The sequence below is a fragment of the Ranitomeya variabilis genome, chromosome 4 (genome assembly GCF_051348905.1).
Source record: "Ranitomeya variabilis isolate aRanVar5 chromosome 4, aRanVar5.hap1, whole genome shotgun sequence".
Lineage (NCBI taxonomy): Eukaryota > Metazoa > Chordata > Amphibia > Anura > Dendrobatidae > Ranitomeya > Ranitomeya variabilis.
Genome location: NC_135235.1, coordinates 634,198,513 through 634,213,906, shown reverse-complemented (window position 1 = coordinate 634,213,906; position 15,394 = coordinate 634,198,513).

Below are 15,394 nucleotides of genomic sequence, written 5' to 3'. Positions count from 1 at the left end.
CCTTTAGATCGCCGGGGGGCTGGGGCATCAGTGCACAGGTAGTTGATATTGCTCCTTGGGGGCCATTTAAAATGGAAGTTGGACATCAGAGTGTTCACTTACTGTTGATTTAGAAAGACATTTAAAGCTTCAGATTCGTCAATATTTATCTTGAATTGTGACCAATTCTCGAAACGCATCAATTCAATCAGAGTGGGGCCAGATCAGAGAAAGCTTTGGCCTACAGTGCCCAATGCCCCTCTCTGCTGCTCAACCCCGTTCCTCCAAAACCAGCTTCACCATGGCAGAAGATCTCCACCCTCCTGTCAAGATCACTTCTCACCACTTGCATGCTTGACCCGCTCCCGTCCCACCTCATCCCTAACCTTGCCACGGTCTTCATCCCAACCCTAACACACCTCTTCAACCTCTCACTCACAACAGGTGTCTTCCCCTCATTCTTCAAACATGCCAAGATCACACCCATCCACAAAAAGCCCTCTCTCGACCCATCCTCTGTGTCTAGCTATCACCCGATATCTCTTCTCCATTATGCCTCAAAATTACTGGAACAACACGTCTATCTTGAACTATCCTCCCACCTCTCCTCCTGCTCCCTCTTTGGTTGGTTACAATCTGTCTTCCGACCCCATCACTCAACTAAAACTGCCCTAACTAAAGTCACCAATGGCCTACTAACTGCCAAGAGCAAGCGACACTACTCTGTCCTCCTTCTCCTGGACCTGTCTTCTGCCTTTGACACTGTGGACCACTCCCTTCTGCTACAGATCCTCTCATCTCTTGGCATCACAGACTTGGCCCTATCCTGGATCTCGTCATATCTGACAGACCAAACATTCAGTGTCTCCCCCACACCACCTCCTCTCTTCGCCCCTTGTCTGCCGGTGTTCCTCAAGGCTCTGTTATAGGACTCCGACTCTTCTCCATCTACACCTTCGGCCTGGGACAGCTCATAGAATCCCACGGCATGCAGTACCATCTCTACGCCGATGACATGCAGATCTACCTATCCGGACCTGACCTTACCTCCTCCTTACTTACCAAAATCCCACACTGTCCGCTATCTCGACCTTTTCTGCTCGCTTTCTAAAACTGAACATGGACAAAACAGAATTCATCATCTTTCCCGCATCTCACTCTTCCTCTCCACCAGACCTATCCATCAATGTCAACGGCTGCTCACTTTCCCCAGTCCCACACGCTCGGGGTGATCCTCGACTCTGCCCTCTCCTTCAATCCACATATCTAAGCCCTTGCATCCTCCTGCCGTCTCAAACTCATAAATGTTTCACGGATCCACGCATTCCTTGACCGCGACAACCCAAAAACACTACTGCATGCCCTTATCATCTCCCGCCTTGACTACTGCAACCTCCTACTCTCTGGCCTCCCCTCTAGCACTCTGGCACCACTCCAATCCATCCTACAATCTGCTGCCCGACTAATCTACTTGTCTCCCCGCTATTCCCCAGCCTCTCCCCTATGCCAAGCCCTTCACTGGCTTCCTATTGCCCAGAGACTCCAGTTCAAAACCCTTACAATGACATACAAAGTCATCCACAACCTGTCTCCTCCATACATCTGTGACATGGTCTCCCGGTACTTACCTACACGCAACCTCCGATCCTCTCAAGATCTCCTACTCTACTCCCCTCTCATCTCTTCTTCCCAGAACCGCATCCAAAAATTCTCCCGTGCTTCCCCCATACTCCGGAACTCTCTACACCAACACATCAGACTCTCGCCTACCATAGAAACCTTCAAAAAGAAGCTGAAGACTCACCTCTTCCGAGAAGCCTACAGCCTTCAGTGATCCTCAACCTACTGAACCGCTGCACAACCAGCTCTAACCTCTCCTAGTGTATCCTCACCCATCCCCTGCAGACTATGAGACCTCGCGGGCAGGGTCCTCCCTCCTTATGTACCTGTGTGCATTGTTTTTTGCTCATGTTTAATGTATTTGTCTATATTTGCCCCCTTTTTCACATGTAAAGTGCCATGGAATAAATGGCGCTATAAAAATGTATAATAATAAAAATAAATATGTGGATTGGTAATATATAGTTGTCTGAAAAAGTGTTTGCCCCCTTCCTGATTTCTTATATTTGTCACAAAATGCAGTTTTTAAATGAAGGTCTTTATTTTTAAGGGAAAAAGAAATCCAAACCTACAGGGTCCTGTGAAAAAAAGTGATTGCCCCCTAAACCCAATAACTGGTTGGGCCACCCTTAGCAGCAACAACTGCAATCAAGTGTTTGCGATAACTGGCAATGAGTCTTGTACAAAGCTCTGAAGAAATTTTACTCCATTCATCTTTGCAGAATTGTTGTAATTCAGCCATATTGAAGGGTTTCAGAGCATGAACTGCATTTTTAAGGTCATGCCACAGCATCTCAATCAGATTTAGGTCCGTAATTAAGTCCGTAAGCCACTACAAAGTCTTAATTTTGTTTTGTTTTAAGCCATTCAGAGATGGACTTGCTAGTATGTTTTGGAGCATTGTCCTGCTGCATAACCCAAGTGCGCTTCAGCTTGAGGTCATGAACTGATGGTCGGACATTCTCCTCCAGGATTCTTTGGTAGATAGCAGAATTCATGGTTCTATTCACCACAGCAAGTCTTCCAGGTCCTGAAGCAGCAAAACAGCCCCAGAGCATCACAATACGACTATCATATTTTACTGTTGGTATGATGTTCCTTTTCTGATATGCTGTGTTACTTTTATGTCAGATGTAATGGGACATACATCTTCCAAAAATTGTCTTGTCAGTCCACAGAGTCATCTCCCACAAGTCTTGAGGATCATCAAGATGTTTTCTGGCGACAAGCCTTTGTTATTATTTCTCAGCAGTGGTTTTTCACCTTGGACCATTGCCATACAGACCATTTTTGTCAGTCTCTTTCTTTTGGTGGAGTCATGAACACTGACCTTAACTGAGGCAGATCTCAATTACTTTTTTTTATCATTTGTTCCAATATTTCCTTGGGATGATGTCTAGCTTTTGAGGATATTTTAGTCTACTTCACTTTGTCAGGGAGGTCTTATTAACCCCTTTACCCCCAGGGGTGGTTTGCACGTTAATGACCGGGACAATTTTAAAAATTCTGACCACTGTCCCTTTATGAGGTTATAACTCTGGAACGCTTCCATGGATCCCGGTGATTCTGACATTGTTTTCTCATGACATATTGTACTTCATGTTAGTAGTAAAATTTCCTTGACATTACTTGAGTTTAACTGTAAAAAAAATATTTTTTTGCCCCCAGTTTTGTATTTTTCCAAGGGTAACTGGAGAAATTGGACCCCAAAAGTTGTCTAATTTGTCCTGAGTACGCTGATACCCCATATGTGGGGGTAAACCAATGTTTGGACGCACGGCAGAGGTTGGAAGGGAAGGAGCATCGTTTTACTTTTTCAACGCAGAATTGTATGGATTGAGATCGGACATCATGTTGCGTTTGCAGAGCCCCTGGTGTGCCTAAACAGTGGAAACCTCCCAATTCCAACACACCCCTAACCCCAACACACCCCTAACCCTAATCCCAACCATAACCACACCCCTTACCTGAACACACCCCTAATCCCAACCCCAATACACCCGTAACCCCAACATACCCCTAACCCTAATCCCAACCCTAACTATACCCCTAACCCTGACACACCCCTAACCCAACAGTAAACGTAATCCTAACCCCAACTCTAGCCCCAAACCTAACTTTAGCCCCAACCCTAACTTTAGCCCCAACCCTAACCCTAATTGGAAAATGGAAATACATTTTTTTAATTTTATTATTTTTCCTATATATAGCTGGTGTTTGTTTGGCAGCTGTCACACACTAAAAGACACTTTTTATTGCAAAAAAATATTTTTTGCGTTACCACATTCTGAGAGCTATAATTTTTCAATATTTTGGTCCAGAGTCATGTCAGGTTTTGTTTTTTGCAGGACGAGTTGACGTTTTTATTGGTACCATTTTCGGGCACATGACATTTTTTGATCGCTTTTTATTCTGATTTTTGTTAGGCAGAATGAACAAAAACCAACAATTTGTGAATTTCTTTTTGGGGGAGGCGTTTAAACCATTCCGCGTTTAGTAAAATTGATAAAGCCGTTTTATTTTTCGGGTCAGTACGATTACAGCGATACCTCATTTATATATTTTTTTATGTTTTGGCGCTTTTATACAGTAAAAACTATTTTAAAGAAAAAATAATGATTTTTGCATCGCTTTATTCTGAGGGCTATAACTTTTTTACTTTTTTGCTGATGACATTATATGGCAGCTCATTTTTTGCGGGACAAGATGACGTTTTTGGCGTTACTATGTTTATTTATATCTGTCTTTTTGATTGCATGTTATTCCACTTTTTGTTCGGCGGTATGATGATAGAGAATTGTCTTTTGCCTCTTTTTTTTTTTTTTTTTTTTTTTTTTTAGTGTTCACTGAAGGGGTTATCTAGTGGGACAGTTTTATAGGTCGGGTCGTTACGGACGCGGCGATACTAAATATGTGTACTTTTATTGTTTGTTTTTATTTACATAAAGAAATGTATTTATTGGAACAATATTTTTTTGTTTTTAATTTATTTAGGATTTTTTTTTTTTTACACATGTAAATTTATTTATACATGTAATTTTTTTTTTCTCCTTTTTTATTTTGTCCCAGGGTGGGGACGTCACACTATAGTGTCAGATCATTGATCTGACACTTTGCACAGCACTGTCTCAGATCAGCGATCTGACAGTCTGTGCTGCAGGCTTGCAGGCCCCCCGCTGCCATCTTGGGTCTGGGGCCTGCAGGGAGGAGGACAGAGGAGACGCTCGGAACGACGCAATCACATCGCGTTGTTCCGAGGGTCTCAGGGAAGCACGCATGGAGCCCCCTCCCTGCGCGATGCTTTCCTATGCCGCTAGAATGCTGCGATCATGTTTGATCGCAGTGTTCCGGGGGTTAATGTGTCGGGAGAGGCCCGTGACCACTCCTGGCACATAGTGCCGAATGTCAGCAATGATCAGCTGACACCCAGCCACACTCCCCCCGGGAGCGCGGACGATTTCCTATGAAGTACTATCTTTCGGTGGTAATAGGGGCCCAGACCACCTCGACGGGATAGTACGTCTGATGTCAGAAAGGGGTTAAAGGTCCTCTTTAAGGCTACGTTCACATTTGCGGCTAGCGCCGCAGCGTCGGGCGCCGCAGCGGCGCCGCATGCATCATGCGCCCCTATATTTAACATGGGGGCGCATGGACATGCGGTGCACTTGCTTTTTGCGCCGCATGCGTCCCTGCGGCGCCCGCGTCGGGGCGCAGAGGACGCAGCAAGTTGCATTTTTGCTGCGTCCAAAATCAATGGAAAAAAGGACGCATGCGGCGCAAAAAGCAGCGTTGTGCATGTGTTCACATTTGCGCTGTGCGTTGCGGCGGCGACGCTGCGGCGCACACCGCAAATGTGAACGTAGCCTTAGTGCTTTCTTGATTGAAAACAGGTGTGGCAGTAATCAGCCCTGTGTGACTAGGGAATTTGAACTCCGCGTCCCAAAGATGTGATAAACCACAGTTAATTTTTGTTTTAAGGGTAGGGGGGCAATCACTTTTCCACACAGGGCCCTGTAGGTTTGGATTTCTTTTTCCCTTAATAAAGACATTCAATTAAAAACTGCATTTTGTGTTTACTTGTGTTATCTTTGTTTAATATTTAATTTTTTTTGGTGATCTGAAACTTTTTGAGCGTGACAAACATGCAAAACTTTTTCACACAACTGTAGATTAGTAGATCATCATTATTGTTATTATTATTAAGATTATTATCATCAGCAAATGATGCAGATTTGTATTCTCTCCCTGCAATCTTTATTTCATATGTATTAGGGATGGCGCATATGGCTGCCAAGAGACTTTCCATAATTGATATATATAGAGTAGGCTCACAAGCTCCATATTGGCCACATGATTTGCTGACATTAGGATTTTGTCACTGGATGAGACCAGATAAGAAGCAGTTATCTGGAATGTTGCCCTGATGATTTACAGTAGTGTCTCACACCGCCTGATATCACATCATGTGGATCAGAGAGGTGCAGGATAACCCATTTTCAAACTTGTTACCAATCATTACTAGAAATGTACTTATAAAACTTTGTTTTTAACTATATTCATTTATTATTTAACTGTGGAATTGAAAGAGAGCGGATATTTGTATAAATAGTGAATAAAATATTAAATATTCCATATTATGGCTGAGAGATGGGGATTCAGAATGTAAATGTTATTTCTCTTAATCATTTTAGCAGCAAAAATAAAGTAGAAATTTTCCACCCTGAGAGCTGATATCACAAGTGCTAATTTTAATTGACACTGGAGCATTATATAAGGTGCTCCAGCCCTATTCAATTTGTGCGTGCTAAGAATAATATATGGAGGGAGCAAGTTGCGTAGCTGCCGGGGGGGGGGGGGGGGGGGGCAGTGGATGCAGTAGCCCCGGGCCACATACGCCCACCTGGGGCTACTCTACCCTTAACTAAATTGCCATTCACAACATGCGGCTTCCTTTCCCTGTGCTCAGATGTATTCATGTCCTGCAGTGGAGTGATGAGGTTGCACATTGCTGACTTTATCACTCTGGGAGAGGAGGGAGCATATAGAACAATATGGAGAAGCGGAGGACATTGCGGAGAAGATGAGGGACCATATGCAGAAGTGGGTGTTCAATATGAAGAAGTAAGGGGACAATATAGGTTACAAAATGAACATCTCTAGAATCCGCCCTTTTCTCACCATGGAGACAACAAAAACTCTCACTGTCGCACTAATCCACTCCCGTGTGGACTACTGTAACGCTCTATTAATTGGCCTCCCCCTCACGCGACTTTCCCCTCTCCAGTCTATCCTTAATGCGGCAGCCAGGGTTGTCCATCTGGCTAATCGTTACTCAGATGTGTCCGCTCTTCGCCTGTCATTACACTGGCTGCCCATTCATTACAGGATACAATTCAAAGTACTTGTTCTCACCCACAAAGCTCTCCACAGTGCGGCACCCCCTTACATCTCCTCCCTCATTTCGCTCTATCGGCCTACCTGACCGCTGAGCTCTGCAAATGACTTTCGACTAACCTCTGCACTAATCCGTACCTCCCACTCCCGACTCCAAGACTTCTCCCGTGCTGCGCCAATCCTCTGGAATGCTCTACCCCAAGATATTAGAACCATCCACAACTTGCATAGTTTTAGGCGCTCCCTCAAAACACATTTGTTCAGAGCGGCCTATCACGTTCCCTAATCAAATTCATTTTATGTTTGTGTGTGTGTAGCCCATTCACTATCCATCTACCCCCCACTCCCTGAAGATGGCTGGACCATCATTGTAAATACATCATTGTAAATACACACCTGTACTTTGTATATCCCCACCTCATTGTAGATTGTAAGCTCTCACGAGCAGGGTTGTCTTATTTTGTTTTATTCTGCTTTATTACTGTATTGTTAACATTGTTACCTATGACTGTTGTGTTTGAAACTGTTAAACTGTAAAGCGCTGCGGAATATGTTGGCGCTATATAAATAAAGATTATTATTATTATTATTATTAAAATGGAGAAGGGGGATTGTATGAAGAAATGGGGGCACAGTGTGGAGACCTGGGAACTTGGGAAACAATGTGGAGGAGTGGAGGGACCATATTGAGAAGTGGGGAAAATGATGGAGAGGTGGGAACATGGGTGAACTGTACTGGAGAATTGGGTGTACAAAATAATGAAGTGGGGGGACAGTATGGAGAGGTGGGATGTAGTGAACATGATGGAGCATAGGGGCTGTGGCGTGCTGCAAACTTTATCTCTCCTTTCTTAAAAAGTTGGGAGGTTTGCAATTGTGTTCTGCACTGCTTCTATTGTGCTCCATGCATGAGTATAGCATTCTAGTTAATATTTTTTCACTAGCTAAATGTGAAAAAGCCTGCTGTATCCCAGATTTTAGCTGGTTAGCTAGGCTATTGTATATCAGTGAGATAGTGTAGCTAGCTAGTGTCCAGTATGGCTGTTAAATTTACCTTTCAGCACCTTTTCTTGGGGTTATTCTAGATAATATTTTTTTACTAGCTAAATGTGAAACAGCCTGCTGTATCCCACCTTGTCATTTAGTGCTGTGGTGATATGAGCCTGTCTGCAGACCTAAGGCACTTAAAAAATATATATTTTTTTCTGTTGCTGAATGTGATACAGCCTGCCATATTCCACATTGTCATTTTGTAGCGGTGATATGAAGCTGTCTGCAGACCTCAAGCACATTAAAATAATTATTTTTTTCTGTTGCTATACTTAATACAGCCTGCTATACCCATCACTCAACAGAGACAGCCCTGACCAAAATCACTAACAACTTACTTACAGCCAAAGCTAACGGACAATACTCTGTACTCCTCCTCCTAGACCTGTTCTCTGCTTTTTACACAGTTGACAACTGCCTCCTACTGCAGATCCTTTCCTCCTTTGGCAACAAAGACCTAGCCCTATCCTGGATCTCCTCATGCCTTTCCAACTGCACATTCAGCATCTCCCACTCCCACACTACTTCCCACCCTCTCTCTGTTGGAGTCCCCCAATGCTCTGTTCTAGGACCCCTACTCTTATCAATCTATACACTTGGCCTGGGACAACTCATAAAGTCCCATGGATTCCAGTACCACCTTTATGCTGATGACACTCAGATCTACCTTTCTGGCCCAGACGTTACCTCCCTGCTGTCCAGAATCCCGGAGTGTCTATCAGCCATATCCTCCTTCCTCTCCTCTCGCTTCCTCAAACTCAATGTGGACAAATCTGAACTCCTCATCTTTCCTCCATCTCATAGGTCTTCCTTACCTGACCTATCTATCACAATTAACGACATCACGCTTTCCCCTGTACCTGAAGTCCGCTGCCTCGGAGTAACCCTTGACTCTGCCCTGTCCTTCAAACCGCACATCCAAGCTCTTTCCACCTCCTGTCGCCTCCAGCTCAAAAATATCTCCAGAATCCGTCCTTTCCTCAACCGTCAATCTACTAAAATGCTTCTGCATGCCCTCATTATCTCCAGCCTTGACTACTGCAACATCCTTTTCTGTGGCCTCCCTGCTAACACCCTTGCATCTCTCCAGTCCATCCTTAACTCTGCTGCCCGACTAATTCATCTATCTCCTCGCTACTCCTTCGCTTCCCCTCTCTGCAAATCTCTTCACTGGCTCCCATTCCACTGGCTCAGCGTATCCAGTTCAAACTACTAATACTGACCTACAAGGCCATCCATAACCTGTCTCCTCCATATATCTCTGAACTAATTTCCCGATATCTTCCCTCACATAATCTCCGGTCCTCCTAAGACCTCCTTCTCTCCTCCACACTCATCCGCTCCTCACCCAACCGCCTCCAAGACTGCTCATCCTCTGAAATTCTCTGCCCCAACACATCCAACTATCAACCACATTCGGATCCTTCAGACAGAACCTGAAAACCCACCTATTCAGGAAAGCCTACAGTCATGGCCAAAAGTTTTGAGAATGACACCAAAATTATATTTTCACATGATCTGCTGCCCTCTGGTTTTTATTAGTGTTTGTCTGATGTTTATATCACATACAGAAATATAATTGCAATCATATTATGAGTACCAATAGGTTATATTGACAGTTAGAATGAGTTAATGCAGCAAGTCTATATTTGCAGTGTTGACCCTTCTTCTTCAAGACCTCTGCAATTCTCCCTGGCATGCTCTCAATCAACTTCTGGACCAAATCCTGACTGATAGCAGTCCATTCTTGCATAATCAATGCTTGCATTTTGCCAGAATTTGTTGGTTTTTGTTTGTCCACCCGTCTCTGGATGATTGACCACAAGTTCTCAATGGGATTAAGATCTGGGGAGTTTCCAGGCCATGGACCCAAAATCTCTATGTTTTGTTCCATGAGCCATTTAGTTATCACCTTTGTTAATGGCAAGGTGCTCCGTCATGCTGGAAAAGGCATGGTTGGGCGCCAAACTGCTCTTGGACGGTTGGGAGAAGTTGCTCTTGGAGGACATTCTGGTACCATTCTTTATTCATGGCTGTGTTTTTAGGCAAGACTGTGAGTGAGCCGATTCCCTTGGCTGAGAAGCAACCCCACACATGAATGGTTTCAGGATGCTTTACAGTTGGCATGAGACAAGACTGGTGGTAGCGCTCACCTCTTCTTCTCCGAATAAGCTGTTTTCCAGATGTCCCAAACAATCGAAAAGGGGATTCATCAGAGAAAATGACTTTGCCCCAGTCCTCAGCAGTCCACTCCCTGTACCTTTTGCAGAATATCAGTTGGTCCCTGATGTTTTTTTCTGGAGAGAAGTGGCCTCTTTGCTGCCCTCCTTGAAACCAGGCCTTGCTCAAAGTGTCTCCGCCTCACAGTGCGTGCAGAAGCACTCACACCAGCCTGCTGCCATTCCTGAGCAAGCTCGGCACTGCTGGTAGTCCGATCCCGCAGCTGAAACAGTTTTAAGATACGGTCCTGGCGCTTGCTTGTCTTTCTTGGGCACCCTGGAGCCTTTTTGACAACAATGGAAGCTCTCTTCTTGAAGTTCTTGATGATGCGATAGATTGTTGACTGAGGTGCAATCTTTGTAGCTGCGATACTCTTCCCTGTTAGGCCATTTTTGTGCAGTGCAATGATGGCTGCACGTGTTTCTTTAGAGATAACCATGGTTAACTGAAGAGAAACAATGATACCAAGCACCAGCCTCCTTTTAAAGTGTCCAGTGATGTCATTCTTACTTAATCATGACTGATTGATCGCCAGCCCTGTCCTCATCAACACCCACACCTGTGTTAATGGATCAATCACTAAAACGATGTTAGCTGCTCCTTTTAAGGCAGGACTGCAATGATGTTGAAATGTGTTTTGGGGTTAAAGTTCATTTTCTGGGCAAATATTGACTTTGCAAGTACAGTAATTGCTGTTAAGCTGATCACTCTGACATTCAGGAGTATATGCAAATTGCCATTAGAAAAAATGAAGCAGTAGACTTTGGAAAAATTAATATTTGTCTCATTCTCAAAATTTTTGTCCATGACTGTACAGCTTGCACTGACCTTGCTGCCTCCTCACCACTACCGAAGCTACCGCCTCACCAACGCCAGAGCTCCTACAACCCTCAACCTATTGTCTCCATGCCCACCATCCTGTAGAATGTAAGCCCGCAAGGGCAGGGTCCTCACCCCTCTGTATCAGTCTGTAATTGTTAGTTTGCTTACTGTAAGTGTTATCTGTAATTTGCATGTAACCCCTTCTCATGTACAGCACCATGGAATCAATGGTGCTATATAAATAAATAATAATATATACAACCTTTTCATTTTGTGGCATTGAAATAGTTGTGTGCAGAGCTGTTGCACATTTAAAACTAATTTATTAAATTTTTTTTACAAATATAATACAGCAGCCAAGATCTGAGTTTTAAATTGTCTTGCGCCTATCTTCTAGATTATTTGCATCTTTGACATACAATTTCTCATGGGAATCTTTTATACCTAGCTTGAGATGTGCACTTGTTACACCTATCTTCTGACAAGCATCAAACGCTCTCTGGTAATTGGTGTTGGGTAGAGTAATCCTTTTAGGCTGGTTCTTGCATCTCGTACTTCCCATAGCCGCCCTGTTATTGATACTGTTGTACGTTCCCATTCCCGCCGTCATCACTGCCCTTTTCCTGATTAGTTCATGTAACAACATGTAGGACATATTTTTCCAGCAAACCTTCACCTTACCAGCAGCAACTGTAGGAAAAAGGGCATTCCACGGTCAATCATCTAGATTATACAGACCTCATACACACTAAAAAAAAATATTTTATGTTACTAACCGAACACAGAAGGGGAGATCTCAGTTTGAATTTTTTTAAGCATCTAGTCAATGTTATACAGGCCTTATCGACAGGCCCCAAAAATTCTTCTGTTACTAACGTAATACAGTGGGGGACATGTCACTTTGAAATTGTTTGAAGCATCTAGTCAATGTTATTCAGGCTTTATCGACAGGCCCAAAAACATTCTTCTGTTACTAACGTCATACAGTAGGGGACATCTCACTCTGAAATTCTTTGTAGCATCTAGTCAATGTTATACAGACCTCATCGACAGGCCCCCCAAAAATTCTTCTGTTACTAACGTCATACAGTAGGGGACATGTCACTTTGACTAGATGCTCCAAACAATTTAAGTGTATGTGCACACGTCAGGATTTTTTGCGTTTTTTTCGCGTTTTTTCTGCTATAAAACCGCGATAAAAACGCGAAAAAAACGCTAACATATGCCTCCTATTATTTACAGTGTATTCCGCATTTTTTGGGCAAATGTTGCGATTTTTTCCGCGAAAAAATCGCATCGTGGAAAAAAAAAGCAACATGTTCATTAAAAATGCGGAATTGCGGGGATTCCGCACACCTAGGAGTCCATTGATCTGCTTACTTCCCGCACGGGGATGTGCACACCATGCGGGAAGCAAGCAGATTATGTGCGGTTGGTACCCAGGGTGGAGGAGAGGAGACTCTCCTCCACGGACTGGGCACCATATAATTGGTCAAAAATAAAAGAATTAAAATAAAAAATAGTCCTATACTCACCTGCGATGTCCCCCGCAGTGTTCCCGCCTCACCGCTGCATGCTGCCGCTTCGGTTCCTATAGCTCGTGTGCGGTGAAGGACCTGTGATGACGTCACTGTCTTGTGATTGGTCGTGAGCGGTCATGTGACCGCTCATGTGACCGCTCACGTGACCGCTCACATGACCGCGACGTCATGGAAGGTCCTGCGCGCACACACCAGCTATAGGAAGAGGAACGGACGCCGCTGAGGAGATCGTCTGGGTGAGGATAAGCATTTTTTTTATTTTTTTTATTATTTTTAAACATTCTGTCTTTTACTATAGATGCTGCATAGGCTGCATCTATAGTAAAAAGTTGGTCACACTTGTCAAACACTATGTTTGACAAGTGTGACCAACCTGTCAGTCAGTTTTCCAAGCGATGCTACAGATCGCTTGGAAAACTTTAGCATTCTGCAAGCTAATTACGCTTGCAGAATGCTAAAAAAAACACGAAAAAAACGGAAAAAAAACGCAAAAAAAAATGCGGATTTCTTGCAGAAAATTTCCGGTTTTCTTCAGGAAATTTCTGCAAGAAATCCGGACGTGTGCACATACCCTAAATATTATACAGGCCTCAACCACACCAAAAAAAATCTGTTACTAATGTCATACAATAGGGGACATCTCACTTTGAAATTTTTGGGAGCAGTTCTTCTTTGTCATACAGGCCTCATCGACACTGAAACAATTCTGCTGTGAGTAATGTGATTAATCACGCCATATTTCACCTTGTAATTTTGTGCTGCTGAAATTCAGCTGTGTGCATAGGTTGTGCAGAGTAAAAAAACAACTATTTTTAGTTGCTAATACTGTGCTCCTAGCACACTATCTGAGTAACTTGACTAGATAAAAGCTAGGTCATGGAGGAAGGGAGATTAGATGAGAACTTCTGTTACTGGATGTACTGATATCTTTAGAGTGGCTTATATGCCTACTGTTGCTGCTGCTGGAGATGTTAACACTAATTTGTGGAAATGTGAACAATCCAGCTTGGGTGTCCATTTGCTGGGTTGGGTGTAGTGGAAGATCTGTCGGTCCCTATTATACTATTTCTACTGTGGTAAAATTGATGCCACTTTCTAAGTGTCTAAATACTAATTTTTGTAAATGTGTAGATTCCGCGTTGGGTCTCCTTCATGTGTGATGCCTGTAGCAGTAGGCCTCCGATATCGGCAGTCTTCCACTGTCTTTGAGTCAATTATCCGTGTTACTATCCTTACATTTTTCTGACATTAGTAATCGACGAAACTGATATGTGTGCCACCTGAATGTGGCTGAGCATTACTTTCAATTTTATGGTTATCATTTATATAGCGCCAATAATTCAACATTTGCTTTACAGACTATAGACATTACTGCTACTGTCATCATTGGGACTCACAATCTAAATTTACTATCTGTATGTCTTTGTAGTGTGGGTAGAAAAATAATTACTGGGAGTAGACCCTCGCAAACACGGATAGAACATACAAACTCTTTGCAGATGCTGTCTTTGGTGGGGGTTGTAACACAGGACTACAGCACGGCAAGACTGATAATGTTTTTGCATTGACAACTGATCGTTTCTGTGGTTGGAAGGCTATCACTGCGATTCAAACTGTGTGCCTCACTGCTGCGTTGGGGAAAACCACTGTCAAAATTGTCTTCTAGCATGTTTTGATACCGCAGCATGGGTGCGTCCCTTTCCAGGGGAGGGAAGCAATAGACATTATTTACTTTTGTATTGTGACTAGAAGACACTGGCATCCCAGTAGTCAGCAATATTTGGAATCATAACTATACGGGTAACAATCATGTTGCAGATAGTGCTGCAAGAAGGCGCTCATGTGTTGGTGGTGGTATAACACTCACGCTTTCTTCCTCCATCCTGATAACCACAGACAACATAGAGGGAATCATTATCGTTTTTGTCTCCTAACTGTAGCGTGTCCATCACCACTTCCTCCTCGTCCTTTTCATGGTCCTTCTCCATTTGTTCCTCCCATAGCATACATCTGTGAGACGACAGATCTGAACTTATATAGAAAAAATACTCCGGCACACTTAAAGAACATATGATACAATTTCTTGCAATTTCCAAAGTTACAGTTTATTGTAATTCCAACACTCAGTGATTAAACAGTGTAAATTAATCAGGTATATGAGTCTCAGGTATATGAATCAACGTTTTGGCTTTTCCCAAGCCTTTATCAAGAGATACCTGTATCTGCAATGACTAGGGTTGAGCGACCTTGACTTTTTTAGGGTCGAGTCATGTTTCACGAAACCTGACTGTTGGAAAAGTCGAGTCGGGCAAAATCGGCCGATTACTGCGCAAAGTCGAGGATCGGCCGGAACACGAAACCCTATGCACGTCAATGGGGATTTTTTTTTTTTTTCTCTCTCTCTCTCTCTCTCTCTCCCCCCCCTCCCCCTCTCCCTCTCCCTCTCTCTCTCCCTCTCTCTCTCCGTCCCAGCACAGAAAATTTCGTTTTACACATTCCAAATCGCTACTGCGCACAAGCGATAAAATGATGATAGGCGTGCACGCCCTAACCCCTATGTCATCACTCTGCCCACGCTCCTTCATTGGCTGTAAAATGGCGCTAAACGCGTCATACGAAACGCGACTTTGGCGCCAAGATCGCGTACCGCATGGCCGACCCCACACAGGGATCGGGTCGGGTTTCATGAGACGCCGACTTTACCAAAAGTCGGCGACTTATGAAAATGAACGATCCGTTTCGGTCAACCCTAGCAATGACATAGAGAG